The 27,823-nt window shown below is 43.3% G+C and overlaps 1 protein-coding gene across 1 annotated transcript in view; it reads left to right on the plus strand.

Annotated features, from left to right (window-relative positions):
- The window catches only part of TMEM178B (transmembrane protein 178B), a 402,043-nt gene that overhangs the window by 250,439 nt on the left and 123,781 nt on the right, over positions 1 to 27,823 (plus strand). The window lies entirely within an intron of this gene.

Below are 27,823 nucleotides of genomic sequence, written 5' to 3' on the forward strand. Positions count from 1 at the left end.
TGGGGTTGAACTCCTGACCTCAAGTGATCCACTTGCCTCAGCCTCCCAAAGTGCTGGAATTACAGGTGTGAGCCACCATGCTCAGCCCATTTTTATGATCTCAGCTCACTGCAACCTCCACCTCCCAGGTTCAAGTGATTCTCCTGCCTTAGCCTCCAGAGTAGCTGGATTACAGGCATGCGCCATCATGCCCGGCTAATTTTGGTATTTTTTAGTAGAGACGGGGTTTCACCATGTTGGCCAGGCTGGGTTTGTCTTCTTATCACAGGGTTCAAGAAAAATAGGCTTTAGAGAAAGACTGCTTGGTTTAGAATCTGCATTTTTACTTTCTAGCTGTGTGACCTTAAGCAAGTTTCTTAATATCTCAGTGCCTCTGTTTTTCATCTGTAAAAGGGGATGTACTAAACCTGACTCATAGGATCAGTGTGGTTGATATGATGTGGTTTGGCTCTGTGTCCTCACCAAATCTCATCTCAAATTGTAATCCCCACACGTCGAGGGAGGGACGTGGTGGGAGGTGATTGTTCTCACGATAGGGAGTTCTCATAAGATCTGATGGTTTAAAAGTTACAGTTTCCCCTGCATGCTCGCTCTCTCCTGCTGCCATGTAAGATGTGGCTTGCTTCCCCTCTGCCTTCCGACGTGATTGTAAGTTTCCTGAGGCCTCCGCAGCCATGTGGAACTGTGAGACAATTAAACCTTTTTTTCTTCGTAAATTACGCAGTTTCAAGCAGTTCTTTATACCAGTGTGAAAACAAACTAGTATAGTGGTGATTACTTATATTAAGGGGCTCAGCACAAAGTATGTGTTTATAACACATTGGCCATTATATGAGTCAGAGAACTCCACCAGGCATGCGTATTTGAGCTAGAAAAGTTGAGCCAGCACCTGTGACTGAGGTGACCTCTGGGGAAGCAGAAACGTGACTCAGGATTTCTGAGCCTTGTGAGTTCAAAGACTGTGTCTTTCTACAGGCCTCAGTGTCTGGCCTATCTCACCTTGGTTCCTCTTTCTGTCTTCTGAAGCTCAGGAAAGCCCTCACACCTGGAGGCTCAGGCCCATTTTCCATCCTGAGCTAATCCTGGAGTGCTTTACTTATTCAGTCATCATCTGTTTATATATTCATTCACTCAGCACATTGGTGCCATACCATTTGTTAAGTATTTTGGATATTATCTTGTATTTAATTCCCAAAAAATCCTATGATAGAGGTATTATCATAAATGTCCCCATTTCACAGAAAGGAAACTGAGGCATAAAGAGGTTAGATAATTTGCTCAAGGTCACACAGGTAATAAGTAGTGTGGGATTCAGACCTGGGTTATCTGAGTCCAGCTCCTGCTCTTAAGCTCCAGGCTATAGCACCCCATCTTGTGAACTGCCTGGAGAAGGACTGGCCTTTCAGGTGGGGGGAACCTTGCCGAAATTGAGATGTTTTTCAGTTTGCTTCCCGTCTGGGCCTACTCTAAGAGTCTATTGTTGAGAATACAACCCAATCATGGCCACTGGTGGGATCTTGTTCCATGCACACACTTCTTAAGGAAGTGCAGTGCTTCCTTGTGTGACTCCCCTCTATGAAGAAGTTAATAACACAGTTAAAGCCTGTGTGAGGCTTAGCCTCTGGAGGTAGCCAAGACCAAGCACACATCCCTGATGATCTCTAGAATTGACCAAGGAAGCTTAATTGATCATCAGTATGGTGGCTGCCATGCTTTAGGGATTTAATGTCTTGTAAAATTGGGCATACCCCCACAAGATGCCAATGGCCTTTCTCAAAGCAGTTTGCCCCTCACAGGTGTGGGCATCTTTTTCCTAACATGTCAACACCTGTGTGCATAGTGGGACCTCAGATGACATTTGTTGGGTGTCATGCATGCCACACACTGTGCTGGTCACTGGAGCCCAATGAATGAAACTAGACTTCTCAAGGAAGCCATAGCTGAGGAAGAGAGTGCAGTCAGGAGGCAGTGGTCACTATTCATGCCTATAGCCATGTCCCCATTCTCACCTTTTCTCTCTTACCTGACACAATTCCTTGAGTGTGGCTTTAAGAGCTTAATGCTGGCCCCATTACTTGTAATTTTGTTCTGCTAAGAGTACCAGGCCTGAATAGAACACCAAAGAAGGAGGGGAACTCCTCGTACTTGCCATATGACAAACCTTGAGACCAGAGCGGAGGTTCTCAATCTTGGCAGCCCATTGGAACCACCTTTTAAAGTCAGCTTTTAAAGAAGCATGGATACCCAGGCCCTGCCCTGGAGTTTCTGATCTACTTATCTAACATTTAAAAAAAAAAAAAAAACTCTCTAGGTGAGTCTCACATGCAACCATAAAGGAAGATGCTCCAGGGCCGAGGAGGCTTGCATTCAAACAGATACAGAAGTCATTTCCCACTGACCAAAGGCAACCCGTGCTCATCACCATTATTGCCAGCGTACATTTTGTGGAGTTCCTCATTCTCTGTTTTGTACTGGGAAATGAGAAAGTAAAATCAAGTTAGAAGCTTACAGATTGGCTGGGGATCTGATACGGTCTGAGGTCCAGGACCAGCGTGTCTCATTCATCATTCATCCTTACTACCTGCTTGGTTGTAGAAACTCAATAAATGTAGCCTATTACCTTCGTTGTTATCATTAACAATAATGATGGGAAATCACAATGCCAAGGAGTATAACTTCAGTGTCCATTAGAGATGTTATAAGAATACAGAGTAGGCAGGGCCTGGTAGCTCACGCCTATAATCCCAGCACTTTGGGAGGCTGAGGCAAGTGGATCGCTTGAGGTCACGAGTTTGAGACCAGCCTGGCAAAAATGGTGAAACCCTGTCTCTACTAAAAAAAAAAAAAAAAAAAAAAAAAATTAGCTGGGCGTGGTGGCGGGCACCTGTAGTCCTAGCTACGTGGGAGGCGGAAGCAGGAGAATCCCTTGATCCTGGGAGGTGGAGCTTGGAGTGACCCGAGATTGTGCCACTGCACTCCAGCCTGGGCAACAGAACAATATTTCATTTCAAAAATCAATCAAACAAACAAACAAACAGAAAACAGAATACGGACTCATTGGAGTCTGGGGTCAAAAAGCTTCCTGGCAGGAGAAGGCTCTAGCAAGTTCAGATGGACGGGATATTCAAGGCAGGGACGTGTCGAGAACAAAGGCTCAGAGGTGCGTGGGATATTGACAAACCCGGTTACCCCAGCCTGCCTGGAACACGACCTTCGACTGAGGTTGAGTGTCCAGGAAAGGAGAGGTTGAGGGTGGAATGAGAGAAGGTGGCTAGGAAAGCACAGGCTTTCTTGTGAGGACTCCTCCCCTCTTTCCTTCTTCTCCCCTAAACCCGCCTGCCCCATTATATTTTGAGGTTGGGGTTCACGAAACATTAATTAGTGAGCTAGACTTCTGGCTATTACGTGCTTTCTCTGCTCCTGATTTTTTAAATTTTCATTTATATTTTACCATTTCCTCATATGCTCTTTTGTTGTAAGGGAAGGAGATATATCTTCCTTTGGAATTCTGAAGTGCCAGTTGTCAAATAGCTTCTGGAAGGTTGAACTGAAATGGTTTGAATGCTGCTTTTTACGGAATGTTAAGTTTAGTCAGGCTCTCTGCAGGTAGCTAAACCTTGGTAAATGTTAGAGAGAAAGCCCTCTTTAAAAATATTCTGTTTAAAAGCTGCTTGTTGTAGAAAATCCAATGCAGAAGGAATACAGAAAGCAAAAATCTCCTTAGATTCTTCTACCATGATTGATCGATTTGCCTCTCTCTTTTTCTCTTCTCTGTCATCTTGCTACACAAATACATACACACACAAATGGAGTCTTGTAATAAACATATGAGATGCATACATGTTTCAAGCTCATAATATTTTACACTGGGGTGATATATCTGCTATTTTTCAACCTTCTTATTTTGCTTAATATATGTGGTGATCTTTCCACATTAGTGAGTAAATTCTACATCATTATTTTAAGGGCTGCATAGCATATCACTTTATGGCTGTATTGTTATCTAACCATTTTCTTGTTTATAGGCATTTAGGTGGTTTCTAATCTTTTTACAATTACATTTTGTTATTAACTTGTAATTAATAGTTGGAGTGCCAAGTACTGTATTTTAGCATTCATATATTCAACAAGTATTTACTGAGTGTCATACACTAGGCTGGGCACTATAGCAATGGTTCTTCATGAACAAGAGACAAAAATCCTTGCCCTTGTAGAGTTTATATTCTACTATGACACATAGACAATGAACAAGATAAATAAATAAAAGATAAAGTATGTTAAGTAGTGATAAGTGCAAAGAAGAAAAAAAAGCATGGAAAGGAATATGAAGCATTGAAGAGGGGATGGAAGCAGATTTTGAGAAGGATTGTCAGGAAGGCCTCAGAGAGAGGGGGACTTTTGGATACAGAAAGGAGGAAGTTAGCCATGGGATTACAAGGGGGCAAGCAAAGCATTGCGGGCAAAGAACCAACAAGTGCAAAGGCCCTGAGGCATCAAGATGCTGGTACATTCAAGAAACTCCCTGGAGGTCAGTGAACGTACAATAGAGTGAGTGAGAGAGAGCTTAGTGGGAGATGATGAAAGAAACGTAGGGAGGAAGCAGATCATTTGGGCCCTTGGCTTTTGGAAGGAAAACCTTTGAGAAGCTTTGATCAGAGGACTGATATGATGCAAGTTGTATTTTCATAGGATCATAGCCTGAAGACAGGGCAAACTCAGAGGCAGAGACACAGTAGGTTACTGGAATATTCCAGGTGGCAGAATGGAGCGGCCTGGGGAGAGTGACAGTAGGGAAGATGATGAGAAGTGATAGGACTTTGGATGTACTTTGACCCAACAAGATTTGCTGACAAATTGGATGTGGAGTGTGAGAGTAAGAGAGGAGACCAGGAGACGATCCGGAAGTTTTTTTTTTTTTTTCTCCTGAGCAATTGAAAAATGCAGCTGCCATTAACTGAGATGGAGATAAGTGCTCCCAGTGTGAGGGCAGTGGGTTGGGAGGGGCTTCAGGAGCTGAGTTTCAGAGTCAAAGGATCGTTGGGATGCAGCATCCCATGCCTTTGAGCAATTTCTCTTTACAACTGTTCTCGTTTAAAGCACAGGTTGGCTCCCAGTTTTGAGAAATGCAACCGTTAGATTTTAGGGGGTTTCCTCATCATATTTTTAATCAGGGCATATCATCCCTTTCAAGAATCATTTGCTACTTGTGTATGTGTGTGTGTGTGCATGCACATATTTGTTTTAGCCATAAATCTGTTCATCGTTGATTACGTTTTTGGTTGGCCGTCTTTGTGGATTCTTTGTAACTATGTCCCTTCGCATAAACACAGGGTCTTTTGTTTCCAAAACCATGATTAGCTCCTAGCAATACTCTCCAATTGAAATCATAATCCGCTCTTTGTGACAGCATTGTGATTGCTCTTGGAAATGATTAGGATGTCACAATTGGGATTAGGACTCCAGGTGGAGAACAAGTGTGAGGGGCCGATGATAATTTTTCTCAGAAGCAAAAAAATTCCTGCCTCCTACCCCCATGCTCTTAGTGATAAGGGAAGGAGGCCAGGAAAATGTATGATCTATAAATAGAACTGCTTCTAAGGAGCCTACTGAAGGTTTCATTAGGCATCAGAAAGTCCTTTACACTTAGCAATTAATGGCATTGATTTGACTGTGCTATAATATAAAGATGGAGAAAAGGAACCTAGACGTGCATCTTTGTGGAGCAGATGTGGGCAAAATGCCTGAGAGAACTCTAAATGGGGGCTATAAATCTCACATCATCCCCCCAAGCCCCCAGATTATAAAAGCATCTGCTTTTCTGTGTTAACTCTTTGTTGTTGATGCTGTGCTTTTATCTGTCACCCCAGGAGCTGCCTACCCACAGCAAGTGTATCCCCAGGACACTCATTCTCTCACTGTCCCCCAGGACCAAAGGCCAGCACTTGATGCTTGACTTTAGGTGTGCCAATCATGGGCACCTCTGTTTTACCTGGTCCCCATAGGGATTGGGCTTATTGTCTGACCCCATCAGCATCATGCTCAAGCCTGCTGCGCTGACAGGGCGCAGAGAAGGTGTAACAACAAGCCTGAACTTCTTGGGAAGGCCACAGGGGATCTTTTTCTTTATACTGGTCCATGTTCTCAGACTTGGAAAAGTGCCATCAGAAGCCCCCTCCTCCATTTCTCCTGAGTGAATTATGTTCAAGCTAAGCAGCTTTTCCACCCGGATGGTTTGAATCCAGATAGATGACTTCGGTTAGTCATGGAAGACAGCCCTGGGAAAAAAAAGTCTGCTTCTCTATAGAGCTCAGTCATAAATAGACAGGAATATGAAGACCTTGTAGGTTTAGCCCTGGGAATAACTGAGGATTTTGTTCACCATTTTAGATCATAGACACCTTTGCTAATCCAATGAAAACTGTAAGTCACTGCAGAAACTCTCAGATACAGCCAGCATTGCTAATGCAGTCATAAAGTTTATAGAATTCCTGAAGTACAGTTGTGAATACCCCTATTTTTATAATATTCAGACATTTTAAAATTCAGTGAATATTTATTATCTACCATGCATTCACCACTGTTCTAGGTACCAGGAATATAGCAGTGAACAAAGGAACCATGTAGTTTTATTTACATATTAACAATGGTTACATTTCTACCTGAGTAGAAACTCAGTAATTCTCTTTTTCCTTCTCTTTTATCTTGCTTTCTCATTTTTCTAAACCAAACATGCATTACTTGTATTAGGGAAATGTAATAAAAGAGACAAAATTCATGGTTCATTTCTGAGAATAATGCACAATGACAAATGCTCCTTTGAAAACAGTAGCGATTTGAAATGAATTTGTATCTTATCAGTCATGATAATATAGAGGTATTCTGATAAATAAAGATACTGGTATGTGATGGACATGTTATTTAGTCGAAAGCTGTGATTGCTTGTAGTGCCTATGGGTAGATGCCTCACAGTAATTAAGGCCTCCTGGGAGTTGAATGTTCCTATTATAGATTAAGAATGGTTCCTCTAAACCAAGGCTTGGCAAACTTGGACTACAGACCAAATCCTGTTTTTGTAAACAGTTTTACTGGAACACAACGATGCCCCTTCATTTACATATTGTCTATGGCTGTTTTTGTACTACAAAAGCAGTGTTGAGTAGTTATGACAGAGATGGTTTGACCTACAAAGCCTGAAATGCTTACTAGCTAATCCTTTACAGAAAAGTTTGCTGATCCCTGTTCTAGACTTGTGCTGTCCAATAGCACCTTCTGCAACAACGGAAATCTTCTCTATATGTGTTGTCCAATATGGTAGCCACTAGCTGCAAGTATCTACTGAGCCCTTGATATTTGGTTAGTGGGATGAGGAACTGACATTTGAATTTAATTTAACTCACATTTAAATATAAATAGCCATGTGTTGTTGGTGACTACTGTATTGGGCAGTGCAACTCTAGACCAAACCATGACATTCTTTCCGTTTATCTCCCCGAGCCCTATTTTTTTTGTGCCATTGTTCAACCTGAGTGCTATTCTCTTGGTTCTCTCCAGGTTCTCTGGACTAAAACGTTTTTCTTTTAAATGTCTTTTACTATTCCTAAATTGGGTAGACAGTGGCCTCTTTGCATGACGTATAGAGTTTATGAAGTTTTCTGCCCAGAAAAATCCCATACTGGGAAAGACAGATTTGCCAGAGGAAAATGTTAAATATTGGGCAGAGAGTGTAGAAAGAGCCCAAATCTGTTTTTTAAAAAATTAATAAACTTCTTTTTCTGGAGCTGTTTTAGTTTCACAGCAAAACTGAGCAGAAGGAACAGAGGGTTCCCATATATTCCTTGTTCCCACACATGCACAACCTCCCTCACTATCAACATTCCCCATTAGAGTGGTACATTTGTTATAATAGATGAGCCTACATTGGAACATTATTATCACTCAAGGTCTATAGTTTATATGTGGGTTCACTTTTGATGTTATAGATTCCATGAATTTTGACAACTATATAAAAGCATGTTCAAATCCCTTTTTAGGGCATAAGAAGGACAAGATATATGCTTGATTTCTATGTGTCCCAGAAAGTTTATGTGTTGGAAACTTGATCCCCAGTTAGGACATGTTGGGACGTGGGACTTTTAAGAAGTGTTTAGGTCATGAAGGCTCTGTTCTTATGAATGAATTAATGTCATTCTTGTGGGTTCCCTATAAAAGGATGAGTTTAGCCTCCTTTTCTTTCTCACCCTCACTCTGCCCTTCTGCCATGAGAAATGTAGCAAGAAAGCCCTCACTAGATGCTGGCACCTCGATCTTGGACTTCTCAGCCTCCAGAATCATGAGCCAGTAAGTTTCTGCTCATTGTAAATTACTCAGTCTGTGGCATTTTCTTATAGCAGCACAGAATGGGCTAAGACAATGTATAACCCAACCATTAACCTTTGATTTCTAGATAAAGCTCATGATGGCCTGTAAGATCATAAATGAATGCACAGCTTTGAAGACAAAGCAGGCAAGGCAGGCTGAAGATGATGGAGGGGGTGCTAAAAGGAGAAAGAGGAGAAAGAAGGAAAATACTTATCTGCTTTTCAATTTTGATACTCTGTCTTTCCCTGCTGAAAGCTGGAGGTGGGCAGGGAAATATACATGGATATGAGCTTCATATACTTTGAGCATCCTGTCCTCACCATGTGCACCCATGATTTTAAAGGGTGTGTTCTGTGTTTCTCCTAATTATTTCAGGTGCTTTCCAGAGACATCCAAAAGACCTGATACAGAACAGTGTTGGCAATGCAAACAGCCAGACTGATGTTCCTCAGAAGACATGTATTCCCAGGGATTCTTACTGTCCTTGTTATAGCTTGCAAACCTGTCATTTCCAAACCAATTGCATGTTCAGTACCATAAATCCTAAGCAAAACTCTTTGAGGTCTCTGAACTTTGTCCTTTGAATGTGGCCTCTTTCAGTTAGATCATGTGAAATCCAAGGATGAGTTGAGATTTTCTGTTTTCCATGACACATGTAGTATGGCTTCACAATGAGATCAAGATTTTAGGCAACATGCTTTAATATGTTGTCTTTTAAAGAAAGCCATATATATTTTATTCAAAGTCTCAGATTTTGGTAATGATCTAATACCCCATACCTCCAACTACTCCTTCCTTTCTGATGTCTACTTATTAATGCAGTGTACTGGAAGGGCATTATAAGAATCCCAGTGTCTTTCAGGGAATGATCTTAAATTATATTTTATCACCACTGAAGATCCTGGTGGTTTATTATTCAATGTCTTTAATGCATTTGCAGCTGAAATGAGGTGTATAAAAATGAGACTGGCATAAGAGATATATAGTCTGTCAAATTTTGATAATTTAACATACACTTTTTATGTCATAGAGTTTTCATGAAGTTTATACATCCTACAATTAAGGACATAATTGGGCCGAAAAGTTGATAGCCCATTAAAGTGTAGAGTTATTATTATTTTTTTGAGATGAAGTCTCACTCTGTTGCCCAAGCTGGAGTGCAGTGGCACAATCTCAGTTTACTGCAACTTCTGTGTCCTGGGTTCAAGCAATTCTCCTGCCTCAGCCTCCCGAGTAGCTAGGACTACAGGTGCCTGCCACTGCACGTGGTTAATTTTTGTATTTTTAGTAGAGATCAGGTTTCACTGTGTTGTCCAGGCTGGCCTCAAACTCCTGACGTTGTGATCTGCCTGCCTCGGGCTCCCAAAGTGCTGAGATTACAGGTGTGAGCCACCACACCCGGCCACAGTTGTGTTTTTAATAGAAGGTATTCTATTAAAGTATTATAGTTGAAAACAACTTCTAAACCAGCACCACATTCATATAGAGTGTGTGTAATTCAGCATGAGCACTAAGTGAAAGTCAGTAACATGTTGGAGAGGCACCAAGCTGAGCTCTCTCTGCCTGGCTTCCTCATGCATTCCGGGCACAGACCCTGAGTACTGGCTAGCACTGGAAGCATTTAGCCAGCTTGAGAAGTGGAGGAGTGCATCTTTCAATGATCTTAACTGGGCCTGGTATCATTCATAAGTGCATCACAAGACCTTCACTTGCATACTCATTTCTGTTTCCTAAGTGGAGAAGGTAGGGGTAAGGTTGGCTCCTGAGGGAGAATGTATCTATTTTCCTTTCTGGTCATCACATTTCTTCTGGAGGCACAGGCACCGTTATTGTGACTGGAGTGGTGGAGAGGAATGCCAGCTGGAGTTTCTGTCCAAACTTCACACAGTGGTAAGTTCTATCCAATACCTTTTTTAATGGGGGAATAAGAGAAGGAACTGTAAGACACAGTATCTGTTGATAGGAAGAGAAATAAACAGGCTTCTTCTCCCCACCCCCAATCCTTTCTTTTTCCCCTGGAGGAGGCTAGAGACTCGGAGGGAGTTCCAAGCCTAAAAAAGTCACTTTGATGTGGTTGGAAGAGCTCTGGCCTAGGAGATGAGACAGCTGGGCCACTGAAAGTGTAACTGGGTCACTCAGGGTCTCTGGGTCTAACCCAGGAATGGAAGGGGAGGACTATCTGAGTCCCTGTGAGTCCTCATACAGGGACTGTATGAGGTTTGTAATCTTCTCTGGTTTGTAATCTTCTCTGTCTTCACCCTGTGCCATATCCTTCTGCTCAGAAGAGGTTGAAGCTGTTGTCACAAATCTTCTCTGACATGGGCCAAGGAGCCTGGCCAGTTCCTCTACCATTCCCAGGTTAAATGACCTAGGCCAAAGGTGCCTTTCATTTTCTTTTCCTTTAATGAATCTTAGGCTTGTTGACTTGCAAAGGGCTTTTAAAACAGCTAGTATAAGATCAGCTATACTTCCAGCTCCTTTTTCTACAGATGAGGCTCAGAGAGTTTCTGTGACTAGCTCACGGTGACTTAGGAAATTAATGGTGAGAATCAGGTCTCATGACTTTCAGATCATTTTGATATTCTGTGCTTCCCTCCTGATTGGCCTTCTTTATAAATTGACATATCCTCCCCAATCTATAATGTCTTTACATCAATTGCCCTTACGTGTTCTTAGAATCAACCCTGAAGCCTTGGAATGGGAGGCAGGGTACTTGAGACACTGATTCTGGAATCCTAAAATTCCCTGAGGGGCACAACATCTGTTATTCCCTTCCAGCCACTCCAACCTGAGATATCTGGCAGGAGATACCGTGGAGTTTTGTTCAAATATTACATGATGAAATGAGTGGAGTAATGCCACCCCTCAAACTCTCTTCCCACCCCCTACCTGGGGTGTGGATTTGTAAAAGTGTCTGTCTGGGCAGTGTCCTGGGCACCCTGCTCATGTGAGACAAAAGGAAGAAAGCTGGGGCGCTGGCTATCTGGCCATCTTGGTTGCCATTCTCATTATTCCCTCCCATGACTGGGTAACAGAAAGCAGCATACAGCCTGTTGAACCACTGTATCAAATCATCATCCTTTTGTCCCGAGGCTTATCAGGTCAGCAGAGTTGCCTTTTATTCCTGTTCCACAGGATAAAGCTTTCCTGTCATGGCAACGTATTCAGGTAAAGTCATTTGTTCTTGGTGTTTTTGTTCAAAAGAATGGAAAAACTAGTTGTACTGAATGGCTAGCATATTGACCATCCTACAGAACATTTTATAATAGCCACTGCAGATGTGCTGGGGGAAGAAAATCAACCTGTGTTCCAGAAACACCCAGCATCCCTTTACTCAAGTTACACAGTCTGTTCTGCCCCATTAATTAAACAAGTATCAAGTGACCTGCTATTATCAGGAAGCTGATAAAGGGACAGAAAATAAAATAGGAGATGTGATCCCAGCTCATAAAGAGCTAAAAACAATCTGGCTGTGGACATTAAACTCATACAAAGAGGGGAACTTATCAGGAAGTATTCTAATGACAGCTTAACGAACATGGTACACACAGAATCAATGGTAGCTGAATGTTCTCACCAGGGCCTGTGGCCAGGAGATACACTAGGACTGTCACTGCACAGTGAAGATGGCCATGGTAACCCTGAGAAATTTAGACTTCACCCTGAGGGCAGTAGGATCCTATCGAAGGGCTTTTTTTGGTTGAAAGTTTATTTTAATTATTTAATTTAATATAAAGTTCTGGGATACATATGCAGGATGTGCAGATTTGTTACATAGGTAAACGTGTTCCATGATAGTTTGCTGTACCTGTCAACCCATCACCTAGGTGTTAAGCCCCACAGGCATTAGCTATTAAAATTTATCCTGATGCTCTGCCTCCCCCTGTACTCCCAATAGGCCCCAGTGTTTGTTGTTCTCCTCCCTGTGTCCATGTGTTCTCATTGTTCAGCTCCCACTTATAAGTGAGAACATACGGTGTTTGGTTTTCTGTTCCCATGTTAATTTGCTGAGGATAATGACTTCCAGCTCCATCCATGTTCCTGCAAAGGACATGATCTCATTCCTTTTTATGGCTGCAAAGTATTCCATGGTGTATATGTAGCATATTTTCTTTATCCAGTCTGTATGGAAGGGCTTTTAATTGGAGGGTAATGTGATTAGATTTCTCACTCAGAGAGAAAACACTGCCTGCTGGGTGGAGAATAATATGGAATATGGGAGGATGTGGGTGGTCTTGACATGGAATTGGAGAAGAGAAGATGGAAGTGAAAGGTAGATCAGTAGAAACTGATGGATTTGAGGGAAACTCTTCAATGGGAAACCATTGGGGGGCTTTGAGAAGAAAAACGACGTGATCCAACTTGTACTTTTAACAGGATCACTCTAGCTTCTGTGTTGAATATATATGTTTCACTGGAGGTGAGAAGAGGGCAGTAACAGAGAGACCAGTGATTGTAATAATCTAGGTGAGGGATGGTGGGCTTTGACCAGGAAGGTAGTAGTGGAGGTCATGAGAGGTAGTCAAATTCTGCCTTTAATTTGAAGGTTGAACCAACAGGCTTTGCTCACAGACTAGGTGTGAGAGAAAGAAAAGTCAAGGATGACTCCAAGGCTTTTTTGGTCTCAGCAGCTGAAAGTTGGAACTGCCATCAACTGAGATTGAGAGGAAAGCAGGAATGGTTGGATTTATAGGGAAAGTGCTCGCTGTTGACATTTGGGATACCTATTGGCTATTCTAGTGGAGGTATTAAGTAGGCAGTGGATTACAAGTCTTGAGTTCAATGTGAGGTGAGGACTGGAGACATAAATTTAGGAGTCTTTGGCATACAGATGGTCTCTAAGGCCATAGAATAGATGATAACACTAACAGAGTAAATGTAAGTAGAAAAGAGAAGTATCGGACTGAATCCTGGGCACTTGAAAGTTAAGAGGAGAAGGTGGTCAGGCAGGAGCCGCAAAGTAGATAGAAAATCTGTGGTCTGTGAGTTATTGGAAAACCTCGTGTGTGATGCTTAGAAGCTGTGTGGATAAAGCCTTTTGAAGGGAGGAAATGAGGAAATGTGACAATTGCTAATGGTGGGTTAAGAAAAAAGAGGACCATTGAGCTTCCCCTGGAATTAGCAGCGTGAAGTGTAATGGTGAGCTTGATAAGAAGAGTTTAGGGGAAGTAGAGGAAGCAAAAATGTAGTTGTACTGGTTTCAGAAAAAAATGGGAGACAAGAAATTGGATATATTGACCACAGATATCTCTTGTGAAGAGCCTTGCTGCAAAGGAAAGGAAAGACATGGGGAGGGGTAGTTGGAAGTGGAAGTGGGAAGGAACTTGCTGGTATTTGATGACAGTTTCAGCGGCTAATGCAGTGAGCCTGATGGAGGGCAAGTGTCTATCTGCTGAACCTTCAGAAAGGGTGAGTGCTTTGGGCCAGAGATTGCATGGCTCCAGGGCCAGGGGCAGACCTTGGGGTTTTCTTCCTGGTCTCTTTGTAACTCTCTTTGTGTCTGTACCCATTTCAGTGTTCTAACCCATTTGTCTTTATTCAGGATCTCCTATGTCTCCCTTTGGAACATTGTCTCCCGAGGCTGTTTCCTCTGGATTGGTTTTCCCTGTGTTCTCAGGACACTTACCTGTACCTCTCCAGTGAGCGAGCAGACGACCTCCTGGCTGTGACTGTCCATCTGCACAGCTCTGACCTTCACATCTGTCATTCCAAGTCAGTCTAACCCAACTCATGGTTCCGCATTGTCTTGTGTTGCTGCCCAAGATCCAAGACCCTCTTCCAACCTTTTATGCATAGTTTTGTTCATTAATATATAATGCAGGTGCCAGTTATTCAGATTCACATTCCAAATATTTTAAACTCTCATTCTTTTAATTACATACATTATATTGTCAGAAAATCAGAATATACCTATAAACAAAAGGAAAATAAGCCTCCATTGGCCCACTACCCTCATCTGGCTGCTGTTAATGTCATATGGTTCATAGATATAATAATACACCTAAAAACAAACATGTTCCATTGACGAATTCTGTTCATTCAGACCAATCAGCAACCAACACAATGTCTGCAACCCGTGACCCCATTCTTCCATGAGCTTTTACTTTCTTTTCCTCTGAACACAACTCCCTTCATTGTCCATTCCTCTAGCTCCCTCTTCATCATGTGAATGTCACGTGAATGTCTGTGAAGGTTTTCAAGCATTTCTTCCAGATATTGTTTTCACATTATACAAAACAATAGTGTGTGTATACGGGAAGAGGGAAACAGTTGGGTTTGCCCAGAAAATAGAGGCATGAAATGCAGATCAATTTGTTTCCTGCCTGCAACTCTATCTCTCTGCACAAAAAGGTATCTGTTGCCCATCTCACCTGGAATATGCAAAATGTGTCAGGTTTCTTTAGTGTTTTCCCAACTTGTAGTGAGTGTTGCAAATTAAATTTCAGACTCACCAGCCCGTGCTTCATTCATTGGTTTGGGAACTGACATATTTTGGTGCTTTGCTGTTCATTTCCCGCTTGCTGGATGGCACAGTTTTAGTAGGTTGCAGGGATCTCCTTTTGCTCACACCAAGAGCACTTAGCTGAAGAGTTGGCCTATCCATTTGGAATCCACCTTTCTGAGGAAATGTTCAAGTTTATCATTATATCCTCTCTACTCGGCCTCTTCCTTGTTCCTAGAGGTCAGCAGCCTCTAGGGGTGGCCAGAATTAACATCTACTTCTTCCAGGTCTCAATGACATCTCAGTGAAACAGCCAGCTCTCAGATTCTATGGTGTCGAAAACAGCATTAGGCATAAACATCAATAAAGCTTGATCGTGTGTTAGTTGGTAGGCCTTGGCCAGTCTGGGACTACTCACAATTCATGTAGGTATGGAGGTTTCCATTTTCTACCCTCTTCACTTCCCCAGCATCAGCCTTTGTCACAGCCAAGCACAGATACTTTGAGGAGTTAATAATTCCCTTTCTGGTGTCAGCAATCTCTTATTTGGCTTTTCTGCCTATGAAACCAAATGCTCCCACACAATCATTAGCAAGTGTGGGAATTGTTGTTAGGAGCTGAATATTTATTGTACACCCACAAATTTTTAGGTGCCATGCAGAACATGATTGCCCAGGATTGCTTTTGTTTAAGATGCCAGAGGAAGTTAATTAGCATTTGAGAGAAGTGCCTGCATTGCAAAGCGGCCTCCTGACCATTGTGACAGAACAGGACGGGTGCTGGAGGAGAAGCAGCACAGACCAGAATGGATGTAGGCTGGACCCAGACTCTGTCCATGGTGCTGAGTAGATGTCCTCTAAGGCAGCAGTCCCCAACCTTTTTGGCATCAGGAACTGGTTTCATGGAAGACAATTTTTCCATGGATTGGGGTGGAGGGTGGAGAATGGTTTCAGGATGAAACGGTTCCACCTCAGATCATCAGGTATTAGTTAGAGTTTCTAAAGGAGCGCGCAACCTAGATCTCTTCCATGTGCAGTTCACAATAGGATTTGCACTCCTATGAGAATCTAATGGTGCAGCTGATCTGACAGGAGATAGAGCTCTGGTGGTAATGCTCACTCGCCTGCCCACCTGCAGCTCACCTTCTGCTGTGGAGCCCAGTTCCTAACAGGGGAAACCCCTGCTCTAAGAACACAGAAAGAGGAGGTTGGAAGAGAAGCCAAACCCAGGGGGAAGAGGCTGAAAGAGTTGAGGAAACCAATCTCCAAAACTCTGGTATTTGTTCATCTTCACTCCACACAACCCTGGGATAGAAACCAGTATGGAGTTCTGGGGCTCTGCAAGTGTGTGACACTTGCTCAGGATGGGCAAGGTGATGCAGTATAGGGTTTTGGTCAGACCTATGTGTGTTCGAGTCCTGTCTCAGCAATTCATGAGTAGGTGTCCTTGGGTAAGTTACATAATGTATGTGGGCCTCTGTTTTCTCATCTGAAAAATGGGCATAATAATGTCTCCATGCAGGTTTATTTTGCAGCTTAGAAATGAAGTGTATTGTGAGCCTGGTACTACATCTGTCCCACAGAAGGTAGTCAGCACATGCTAGCTATTATTAATGGCTGTTGTGGTCAGTTCCTATCGGGTGAAATTCAGCCTCTGATATTTCACATGGGTCCTTTTCTATTTTCCCTAAGTGTTGGCTGGTCTGAGAAATAAAGGAAAAGGGTAAAAAAGAGAGACATTTTAAAGCTGGGTGTCCAGGGGAGACATCACATGTTGGCAGGTTCCGTGATGCCCCCCAAGTCACAAAACCAGCAAGTTTTTATTAGTGATTTTCAAAGGGGTGGGAGTGCATGAATAGGGTGTGGGTCACAGAGATCACATGCTTCACAAGGTAATAAAATATCACAAGGCAAATGGAGGCAGGGCGAGATCACAGGACCGGGGCGAAATTAAAATTGCTAATGAAGTTTCGGGCATGCATTGTCATTGATAACATCTTATCAGGAGACAGGGTTTGAGAGCAGACGACTGGTCTGACCAAAATTTATTAGGTGAGAATTTCCTCATCCTAATAGGCCTGGGAGCACTACAGGAGACCAGGGCTTATTTCCTCCCTTATCTGCAACCGTAAAAGACAAACATTCCCAAAGCAGCCATTTCAGAGGCCTCCCCTTAGGAACGCATTCTCTTTCTCAGGGATGTTCTTGGTGAGAAAAAGAACTCAGCGATATTTCTCCTATTTGCTTTTGAAAGAAGAGAAATATGGTTCTGTTCTGCCTGGCCCACAGGCAGCCAGACTTTAAGGTTATCTCCCTTGTTCCCTGAACATTGCTGTTATCCTGTTCTTTTTTCAAGGTGCCCAGATTTCATATTGTTTAAACAATTTGTGCAGTTAACGTAATCATCACAGGGTCCTGAGGTGACATTCATCCTCAGCTTATGAAGATGACAGGATTAAGAGATTAAAGTAAAGACAGGCATAGGAAATCACAAGGGTATTGATTGAGGAAGTGATGTGTCCATGAAATCTTCACAATTTATGTTCAGAGGTTGCAGTAAAGACAGGCTTAAGAAATTATAAAAGTATTAATTTAGGGAACTAATAAATGTCCATGAAATCTTCACAATTTATGTTCTTCTGCCATGGCTTCAGCCATTCCTTCCATTCAAGGTCTCTGACGTCCTACAACAAGTTCCAATTGCACACTTGCAGTCATGTATCTGCAGGGACCTGAAGAAGATGAATCCTGGGCCAGCTACCCTAGGCAGAGTCCCAAAGAAGATACACAACCAAGTTCCTTAGGAACAGGGGGAAAAAGCTGTCTGTATGTGAGCATGCAAAGATCTATTGAAGGGGTAGGAGAAGAAAGCCCCACGTAGAGGTCACCATCCCATAGACCCTCACCCTCCTCTTTGCAAATCAAGACTGAAAAGCCTGGGAAATGTGTATAGCTGGCATTCTGAGCCATGTGTATGCCATGTCCTATAGAAGGAGAGCACTTGATCCAGGTAATTAAAAGTGTCAACTCCTTATCCAGGAGAGGGTTCTATTAAATTATGTACAGTAAATATTTTTGCAAGTTGGAACTCTGAAGAAGACTTATTGATCTGTGGCAAGCTGCCAGGCAGCTGGTAAAGATTTAGAAAATGGTTCTCAATCCAGGGCAGGTCTTAGGAGGAGTAGGGGGGAAAACCAATCTGGAGGATCTTTTGTTTCACCTTTATCTTTGCCTCCCTCGAGGTGCCTGCAATTTCTCCCAGGACTGCCAAATCAATAGCAGACAATGATATAAACAACTTGGTTAGTGCAGCCTCCATGGTTCTGATACAAGCCACAGCACAGTCCCTCAGCTGGGGCAGCCTGGATGGAGGCCTGGATAAGGAGGGAAATTGATGTCAGGTTACCAAGAGAGTCTGGTCCAGCAGAGAACAAGCAGCACTGTTAGGAGACGGGCAGAAGGGATGAATCTACCTGGACCCTTAGCTCAGCTTTCTCTTCCAAGAGTTCCTGACCTATGCACTGAGGTCAACCCTCTTCTCCTGCCACCAGGGTCCCTAACTGTCTCTCTTCCTCTCTTCTGCCTCAGCACTTGGTGGTGGTGCTCTGCCCCCAGAGGGCGCTCTGGAAATGACGCTGCTTTAGTAGTTAGGTCTTGAGAACAGATGGGAAGTGAAGCCGGGTTTGACCAGATCTCTCCTCATGGTCCTAGTTCTGGACAATTGGACAGGCACCCTGTGGAGGAGGCCAAGGCAACAGCTGAGAGGGCCACCCAAATGCCCCCAACTCCTGGGTTTCCTACCAGCTTCCTGTAGGGGGTTCCTGTTTCTGGTTTTCTTCTCTGTCTTGAGGATACTCATGGCAGTATCCTCAGTTTTTAGAACACTTCTTGGCATAGAGTAGGTGTTCAATAAATATTTGTTGAAAGAATGAATGACTCTTTCCTTCCTTGTCTTGATTTAGTTGTCCTCAGAAGGTTCCCAGGGCTGGAGCAGAGGGTGGGGTGGAGAAAGGACTATCCCAGTGCTTGGAACTTTCAGAAAATCCTGTTGTGCCCATATGCAGAGGAATGCAGCAGGGACCTGGAGTCCAGGCATGTCCCGTCATTTAGAAACTGCTGGCAGCTGGGCTGTAGAACAGAAGAAGCAACCAGAAACAAAGGGACAGCTGGTCCAGGACCGATATAAATTCAGAAGCAGGCCCTGGGGTAGCCCAGGAGATGCCTCCCACTGACCCTCCTCTCTCCCTGATCCCAGTCTTCACTCCTGTACCTGGCAGCTCCTGGCTACCCTCTTCCCTTCTCCTTTTCATTTTTGTCACTGGCAGTCTTAGCTTGATTGTGGGGACCTGACACAGCCTGAGGCAGGTCCCTGGGCCCCCTGAACTCTCCTTCTGCTGTCTGGCACTTTGCAGATTTGTGGCTCATTTGTGCTTTCAGTGGTTATGGAAGAATAAAAGAAAGGAACGCACAAATAGACAATTTTGCTGCTCATTAGTAACTTCTGATGGGTGAGAGAAGCTCATGAAAACAGTCACAATACAGTGCACAGTTTGGAATTACTACTTTTCCCCCCTTTAAACTCCTCATTGCCTCACCTCTCCCCCATTAGTGCAATTCGATGGGATCTTGTTTGCGTCGCAGATATGTTCATAGCAGAGATTTGTGGTTGCCTCTGTTGGGTCAGGTTGGCATTCCAGGTGAGAAGTTCGGGTGATGTTAGAGAGAAGACTGGGGAGATGGTGCTTGTGTGTCCTAGTTAGTTCTGAGGCCATGTTCTTTTTTCCTAAATCTGGAGAAACTTGCTAATTTTTCCCCCAGTGTCTCTGGGAAAAGGAAGCCGGGCTCTGTGCGTGAAGTTGAGCTCTCTGCAGGGAGCCATTACTTTGCTGTTTAAAGAAGGCTTTATGCTTCACAGCTTTAGATCATTTCACATGATGAAACACCGTCTCACCACTGACAATTGTAATTTAAAATGTTTGACGGTCTTTTCAACTGAGAAAGAGTAATCGTCACTTGCCACGGGCAGACTTGGAGAGTCGCTGTTACGCGCCAACTGGAAGAATCTCGCTGGCCCCGTCCTGGTCATCCTGGGCTACACGACTTTATTTGCTGCTCTTCCTCATCCTCACTCTTTTCACCCACCTTGGCCACTCTGTACTTCCAGGCTCCCCTATTCCTACTCACGTGTAAACTGCATTCTGGTCCTAACTCCCTGGCCTCCTGCCTGTCTGCCTCCATTTCCTCATCTGTTAAACTCTAGCTGTCTACATCCCTGCCTGCTTCTTTCACTGTAGGACCAGGCAGTGGGAAGTGCTGAGCTTTGCAGAGATCAGTCAGGAGGAGAATGTTTGTTAAATGACAGAATCCTGGTTGCGCCACTGTCCACTGCATGGCCTTGGTCATTCACTTCACTACTGTAGGTTTCTAATTTTTCATCTGTAAAATAAAACTAGTAACACCTACCTGTTTGGGCTGTTGTGATTTGTAGAACCAATGTTGTAAAGTTCCTAACACAAGGATTGGCTCAGTTAATCTTAGTTTTATCATAAGGATGATATCAATAGGACAGTATATTTCAAAAATAATATAATTATATACATGTATAGTTATATTGCTCATACACTATTGTCCAATGAACTACACATTATGTAACTCTTACTACCATCACTTCTAGCATCCCACCATTACCACCACCACCACTACAATCATCACCATCACCATCACCACCACAACCACCACCACCATTTCTAGGATCAGCACCACCACCACCACCACCACTATCATAATCACTATCATTTCTAGCATCAGCACCGCCACCATCACCACCACCACCATCATCATTACCAACATTTCTAGCATCAGCAACACAACCACCCCCACCATCACCACCACCACTACCATCACCACTACCAGCACCCTCATCGCCACTACCACCACCACCTCATCACCACCACCATCACCACTACAACCACCACCACCAGCATCACCACCACCATCACCATCACCACCACCACCACTATCATCACCATCACCACCACCAGCATCACCACCACCATCACCAGCATCGCTACCACCACTATCATCACCATCACCACCACTATCATCATCACCACCACCACCCCACCACCATCCCACTACCGCTGCCACTACCACCATCACCATTAAAAACAGCAACAAGAAACTCTTATTGGGCTTACTTGCCAAGTGCTATTGTAAATGCTTTACATGTAATTTACTCAGGTAATTCTCAGAAAAACTCTATGATATATTCAAATATCACTAGCTTCATTTATCAGTATTATAAGCTTATGGTATCGATGATAAGCATAATTCCTAGAGATACTTGGTAATTTGCTCAAGGTCAAAGAGTTAATAAGTGGTGATGAAGCCTCTGTTCTGGCAACACTTTTGGCTACATCTTTCAGGATATTTATGCATTTGCTTTTGTATCTGTCTGTGTGTCTGTATGTTTTTCTACATAGGTCAGTGCATACTTTGTCATTTTGACAATGAGGCCCATGGGGGCCTTATAAAGCCTTTTAGTCCACTGCAAACAAATAAAGGTGGAAAATATTCAAAAGAGATCCGGCAGATAGCATAAAATGGTTTGATATTTTTTAAAGTGAAGCTATTTTTGAAAATCTGTGATAGAAATTAATTAGAGCAATAGAAGTATAAGAAAGGGAAGGAAAGTAGAATTTTGGTCATGATGCAGTTAAAGCCTTTATTAATAAGTCCATTTTGTTTTAAAGTTATTATAATCAGCGGAGAAATGCTGTAGATTAATCAATTATGTAATTGAGCATTCTCTCAACTTTTATTTATTCCCAACTTTGTTTTCTTCCCTGTCAATCAAAGAAGCATATAAAAGCAATCTTTGGGGTTCAAACTGGAGGACACTCTTATTCTGGCCAGAAACATCTCATTAAAATAGTTAAGAATGAGAATGCCTGGAACCCTAGAGTGCCTGCCCTCTATTTGACATTGGATGGGGATGGGAGAAAGGCAGGGGTGATGTCTGTTTTCTTACCTTATTTAGAACAAAAGAAAAAGAAAACTCCCTTTTTAGTGATTTCAGGCATCGGTACCACAATGGATGGCTTAACTGCGAGTGAGTCTGGGACCTTGGATGCGTATGAATTTGCAGGGAGGGCAATGACCAAACTGTCCCCCTGGCTAGCCACTGGCCTGTGCAGCGGTGTGGTGGGTGGGGTATGCAGAGGGTATGGGGGCTGACTCGATAATTCCACCTCCCACAGCTGTCAAAACCACTTCAAGCTGACCAGTGATGACATCTCTGCATAAAAAGTCACATTATTTTATATTTTAGAAAATAGGACCTTAAAAGCTTGCTGTAGGTGTATTTCTTGCCCATCACAAATAATTATGCAATGGGGCGCTCCTCTGACCTAGAAGCTGGAACTGCCTATTGAAATGAAAATTGTTATTTCAGAAACATGTGGGGACTTCCACGGCAGGTGTTGGGGAGAGAAGGTGTGCATGTGTATGCATGTGTTTGTGAGAGAGTGAGACAGGTTGTGAGGCCTTCTCATGTAGTAGTGTGCATTGTAAATTATAAGCCCTCAAGTGGGGTAGTTTCTTCATACCAGGTTGCAGATGGCTATAGCGATGTTCCCTGAGGGCTGCTTTCTATCTCTTTGGCTTTCTTGTCCCTGAGGACAAGTGGAAAGATGACCCTTCCAAAGGATGGTGTCTGCAGGTGAGGAGGGATCGTTTCCGCAGTGGACAGCTCGCACGGACAGGACAGGTAGGGCAGTCGTCTCTGGTCAGCCTCAGTGGACAGGGCCCGGAGAATGGGCAGTGTAATGCAGCAGGTAGGCTCATATGGGGCATGCGGAGCTGAGCAGTTAGGAGGTGGAGCAAGTCAGCAATGGCTCAGGTAACCAACTGTCCCAGCCACTGGAGTAAGCGCAGATTTCAGAAGTCAGGCCAAGCAGGGGGCCAGAAAACCAAGACTACACTTCAGCAAAAGATCTGCTAAAAGGGATGAAAATTAGGAAAGGAGATTTTTTAAAACTAGAGAGTTAATAAAGTGGAAGGTGCAAATATAAAATGGAATAGAAAAACAAGGACATTCATGTGGTTCATGAAAGAAAATCTAAACATTAAAGCAAATCCTCACCCCATCTTGAAGGATATGTGGCCTTTGGGACAGAAACCAGTTGTCGATGCTGTACGTGTGGGGACAGGCGGTGGAGAGCACCTGTCTAAGCTGGGGGAGAATGTAGGCAGGACCAGGGAGACCACAGACTGCCCTGGAGGCAATGGGCTCATGTTAGTAGAAACTGCAAAACATTTGCTGTCAACCTGGCTTGAGGCCAAAGAGCAGGACGTTTGTCTGTATGGCAGGATTTAGGACAAGTTGGAAAGGTCATTCTGTCAGAGTCTTGGAGTAAAATCAGGATCAAATTAAAACATAATTGTTAGGCATGATTTGATGAAAAAGGTACTGTGTAAACAGAATAATGCCCCTCCGTCAAGACAGCCACACCTTAATCCCTGGAACCTGTGAGCAGGTTATCTTACATGGAAAAGGGGACTTTGAAGATATGATTAAGTTAAGAGAGATTTGAAGATGCTACACTATTGGCTTTTGAAGATGGAGGAAGGGGCCATGAACCAAGAAATGCAGGCAGTTTCTTGAAACTGGAAAAGGCAAGGAAACAGATTTGTCCCTAGAGCTTCCCAAGAAAGCACAGCCCAGCTGACACCTGGATTCAGGCCAGTGAAACTCATTTTGGACTTCTGACCTACAGAACTGTAAGATAATAAGTTTGTGTTGTAAGCCACTAAATTTGTGATTACTTATTATAGCAGCAATAGATAACTAATACAGGTACCAATTTCTTCTGAGATACTCATTTCTTCAGTTTGCTATAGAAATTTAATCTATAAATCCTGTTATAATTTGGCACATGTAGCTGTATTAATAACATTCTATTTAAAGAAGGTTTTATGTTTTCAAAGGGGTAAAGTCGTGATTATTTCAATTTTTGACAAAAGTCATCTATGTCAAGAGATACTGTGCGCTCCTCAGAGGAATCTGATTGTGGTCATACCACCACCTGTTGGTAACACAGTCTTCATTTCAGGAAAACATCTAAGGAAAGCACAAAACACATCAGGAGCATTGCAACAGAAAAACACTAAAGTAAAAAGTGAAAGGAAAGGAAAAGAAATATCATACCTTGACATGAAACTACCTAATCGTTTGGTGGGTCATTGACGGATTTTATAAATATTGCATGAGCCTAGTACACTTTTAGAAAACAGCTTCTCTCCTTCTCAGGTGTATACAGAATACTGTATGCTGTTATTTCTGCAAGATCATCTAATCCTTCTTATTTTTTCAATATTGTATGAATTATGTATCTGTTTGGTCTCAGGTTTGTCACTACATATATAACTCACTGCTCTCTTCCCCCAAATCAGAAAGAAAGATAAGCTCTAAAAAAAAATTTGCAGCCAAAAAATATTGAGGGAGATCAGTGCACGGAAATATATATGCACCTTTACAACAAATCCACACGCAAATATAGATGTGCATCTTCTACCTTCTTCCTCAACTCAGAGCTGTTTCTGACCCCGTTTGGAGTTATCTGCGCACAAGCTGGAGAGAGGGATGCAAACTGCTTGCCGGTTGTTGTTGCTATGGAAACTGGCAGAGACAAAAGGCCACAGAAATGAAGGAATCAGATGACATCTAAGGATTCAAAAACAAAACCAAATGAGATTTTCTTTTCCTCCCTCCACATTGTGCTACTTTAACTTAGTCAGTGCTTTGGTTTACTGAGCCGGGAAGGTGTGGGGAGGAAAATGTGACAGAAAAAGAGCAAGGATTTCTCTTCTGCCCTGTCCCATTTTACCTGAGGGGTTTCTCTTTGATTCCTCATCACCTTTTCTCTCCTAAAAAAGAAAAGCATCAACCCATCAGTGTGAAGGCAGCACACTCATCTCTCATATCTCTGTGAGAAAGGAGGTGTGCTGATTCAGCTCCCCCTGAGGAGGATCCTTCCAACCCACAGACCGACCAGCTTCTGACTGTTTTTCATCTTCACTGCAGACAGGCAGTGGCTGGGAGGCTGCCTGGGATGACCACTAAGGGCTCTGCCAATTCTCCTGTCTAGTAATTTAGTGATTAATCATTTTAGCCATTTACTTAGAAGAAATGGGACTGAATTTCAAATGCATCTCCTTTTCAACTAGAAAAAAAAATTATAGCAAAGCTCCTGTCTTGAAAACCCCAGAAAGCTTCCCTGGCCTTTCCATCAGCCCTGTTCCACCTTGACCTGGGACACTTCCCACACTTGGGGCTCCCATGACTAATTTAAGAAATTAGTTTTGACTTCTCCAATGTCTTCTAGTAGGAATGTACAAATTACGTCAAAATGCAACTTTTTTTTTTTTTTGAGACGGAGTCTTGCTCTGTCGCCCGGGCTGGAGTGCAGTGGCCGGATCTCAGCTTACTGCAAGCTCCGCCTCCCAGGTTTATGCCATTCCCCTGCCTCAGCCTCTCCTGTAGCTGGGACTACAGGCGCCTGCCACCATGCCCAGCTAGTTTTTTGTATTTTTTAGTAGAGACGGGGTTTCACCATGTTAGCCAGGATGGCCTCGATCTCCTGACCTCGTGATCCACCCGTCTCGGCCTCCCAAAGTGCTGGGATTACAGGCTTGAGCCACCGCACCCGGCTTCTTTTTTTTTTTTTTGAGACTGAATCTCATTCTGTCACCCAGACCGGAGTGCAGTGGTATGATCTCAGTTCACTGTAACCTCCGCCTCCTGCCTCAGCCTTCCGAGTAGCTGGGATTACAGGTGTGTACCACCATGCCTGGCTAATTTTTGTATTTTTAGTAGAGATGGGCTTTCCCCATGTTGGCAAGGCTGGTCTCGAACTACTGACCTCAGGTGATCTGCTCACCTCTGCCTTCCAAAGTCCTGGAATTACAGGCATGAGCCACACCTGGCCCAAACTATAACTTATAAGCAAAGTGTTGAATAAAATAGCAATAATGGATCCTTCAGTATCATTGGTTCTAACCTTCTCGCTGTGGATAAGTGAATCACTAAAGTAGTATTTCTCAAACTGGATCATCTAAGCCAGGATAGGTGGAATCCTTTGTTAAAAATGCATGTTCAAAAAAATTCATTTTCTCAGAACCCCTTCTCAGACATTCTGAATGAGGAATCTCTTGGGAGGGACTGAGGAATTTGCTTCTTTTGTTGTCAAGATCCAGCTCCTCCTTCCAGCTGAGGTCTTCCTGATGACTCTCAGAGAGGCAGAGAACTTGGGCTAGGCTCACCTGTAGGTGGTTGCGTAGCCCTTTGGTTGATAAAGAATCTCTTTAAGGTAAATTTTGGCAAATTCTTCTCCCGTGAGCAGATAGAAGAGCAAGCTGAGTATCCACTTTCACCAGACTCTTCTCACATACGGATAACTTAATCATTCCTATTTTTTGTTCCTTTTGAGTTTCCGCAGTCAGTGAGGTGTGAAACTCTCTGACCTATCTTATGTCGAGTCAGACTTCAGTTTCTCTCAGCTTGATTGACTGTTCTGCCCACTGTTGGTAGGTTTGTCATGCCATGAAGTTTTTATGATGCCTATCCTGATAGAATGCCAACTTCCTGTCATCATTTTGTTTTCCATTGCTCATGTCTAGCTTCTCCTCTTGAAAACATCCCGTACCACTGTTTCTCAAACTTTAGCTGAATGGGACTCACTGGGATGGCTTGGGAGAGAGAAGACACAGATTGCTTGGCCCACCCCCAGGGTTTCTGGTTCACTAGGCCTGGACTGAGGCCTGAGAAGGTGCATCTCTAATGAGCTCTCAAGTGATGCTCATGCTGCTGGACTGGGGACTGCATTTAAAAACTGCTGCCCTAGACTTCACTCACATCTCTGGACCATATAGGTCTAATTCATCCCTGTACCACTCGCCCTTGCATTGTGTATGACAAAGCCATGCACAGTAAATATGTATTTTTACTGAAGTAGGCAAATGAAACAGGACACCTCCATGACCTCACCCCAGTCCTGGGATTCTGATTATGAATTTCCAAGCCAGATTACGAGTTTCCAAAGCCAGAGAGGCCTGTGGGGTGGCACTCCCCAAGTCTGCCTGTGGCCCATTGTCAGATTCATTTGCAACCTCAGATTATAAGGCCAGATTGGTGCTCAGACTGTTGACCTTCCTGCAGCTGCCCAGCTCAGAATCAGGCGCTTATAACCACAGCTAAGATGGGAATACTTTTTAAGCCTTTGTGCTCCGACTTGGTCTTAGAGACAACTGTGGGGCTGGCTGCCCAAGCCCCCAATCTGTTGTTGCAACCCACAGGGTCCCTGATCTTGGCCTGTGATTCTCAAATCTCTTTGGGAACAAAATAAAACCACTCATTCATACTGCAGAGGAAAGGGCAGCTTGAATTGTGACAGATTTTAAAATACAGAGTATATGAGATATTGGCTCCTCACTATACGCTGATCTAAAATTCTCTGGAATTATTAGGTTGGTGCAAAAGTAATTGCGGTTTTTGCCATTACTTTTAAGGCTGACACAGCTTAATGATGGCCATATCAACAGCAGCAACAGTTAACATAATTATCTCATTTAATCTTCTATGCTGTAAGGTTTTATGAGTCCCATTTTAAAGATCAGAACAGTGAGGATTAGAGTGATTGAGTAACTGGTCTTTAGCCACAGAGGTCAGGATGTGGGTTTCAGATCTCTGACTTCAAGGCCTGAACTCAGAACCCCTGGTCCGATGGCCCTTCAGTCACTAAACTTCATCAGATGATATTTGAAGGGATCCAACTAATGTTGAGTTCTGCTTTATAATGAAAAGTTGTAAGTTTCTTGCATATTTTAGGCATTCTTTTTACTTTGAAATTTTTAAAAATGTGATTTTAAGACTTTTTAAAGCTGGGAGTTTAGTTTCCCCTCCCTCCCTCCCTCCCTTCTTCCCTTCCTTCCTTCCTTCCTTCATCAAAAGACCTCTCAGAGGGAG

The sequence above is a fragment of the Colobus angolensis genome, unplaced genomic scaffold (genome assembly GCF_000951035.1).
Source record: "Colobus angolensis palliatus isolate OR3802 unplaced genomic scaffold, Cang.pa_1.0 Scaffold2, whole genome shotgun sequence".
NCBI classification, from domain to species: domain Eukaryota; kingdom Metazoa; phylum Chordata; class Mammalia; order Primates; family Cercopithecidae; genus Colobus; species Colobus angolensis.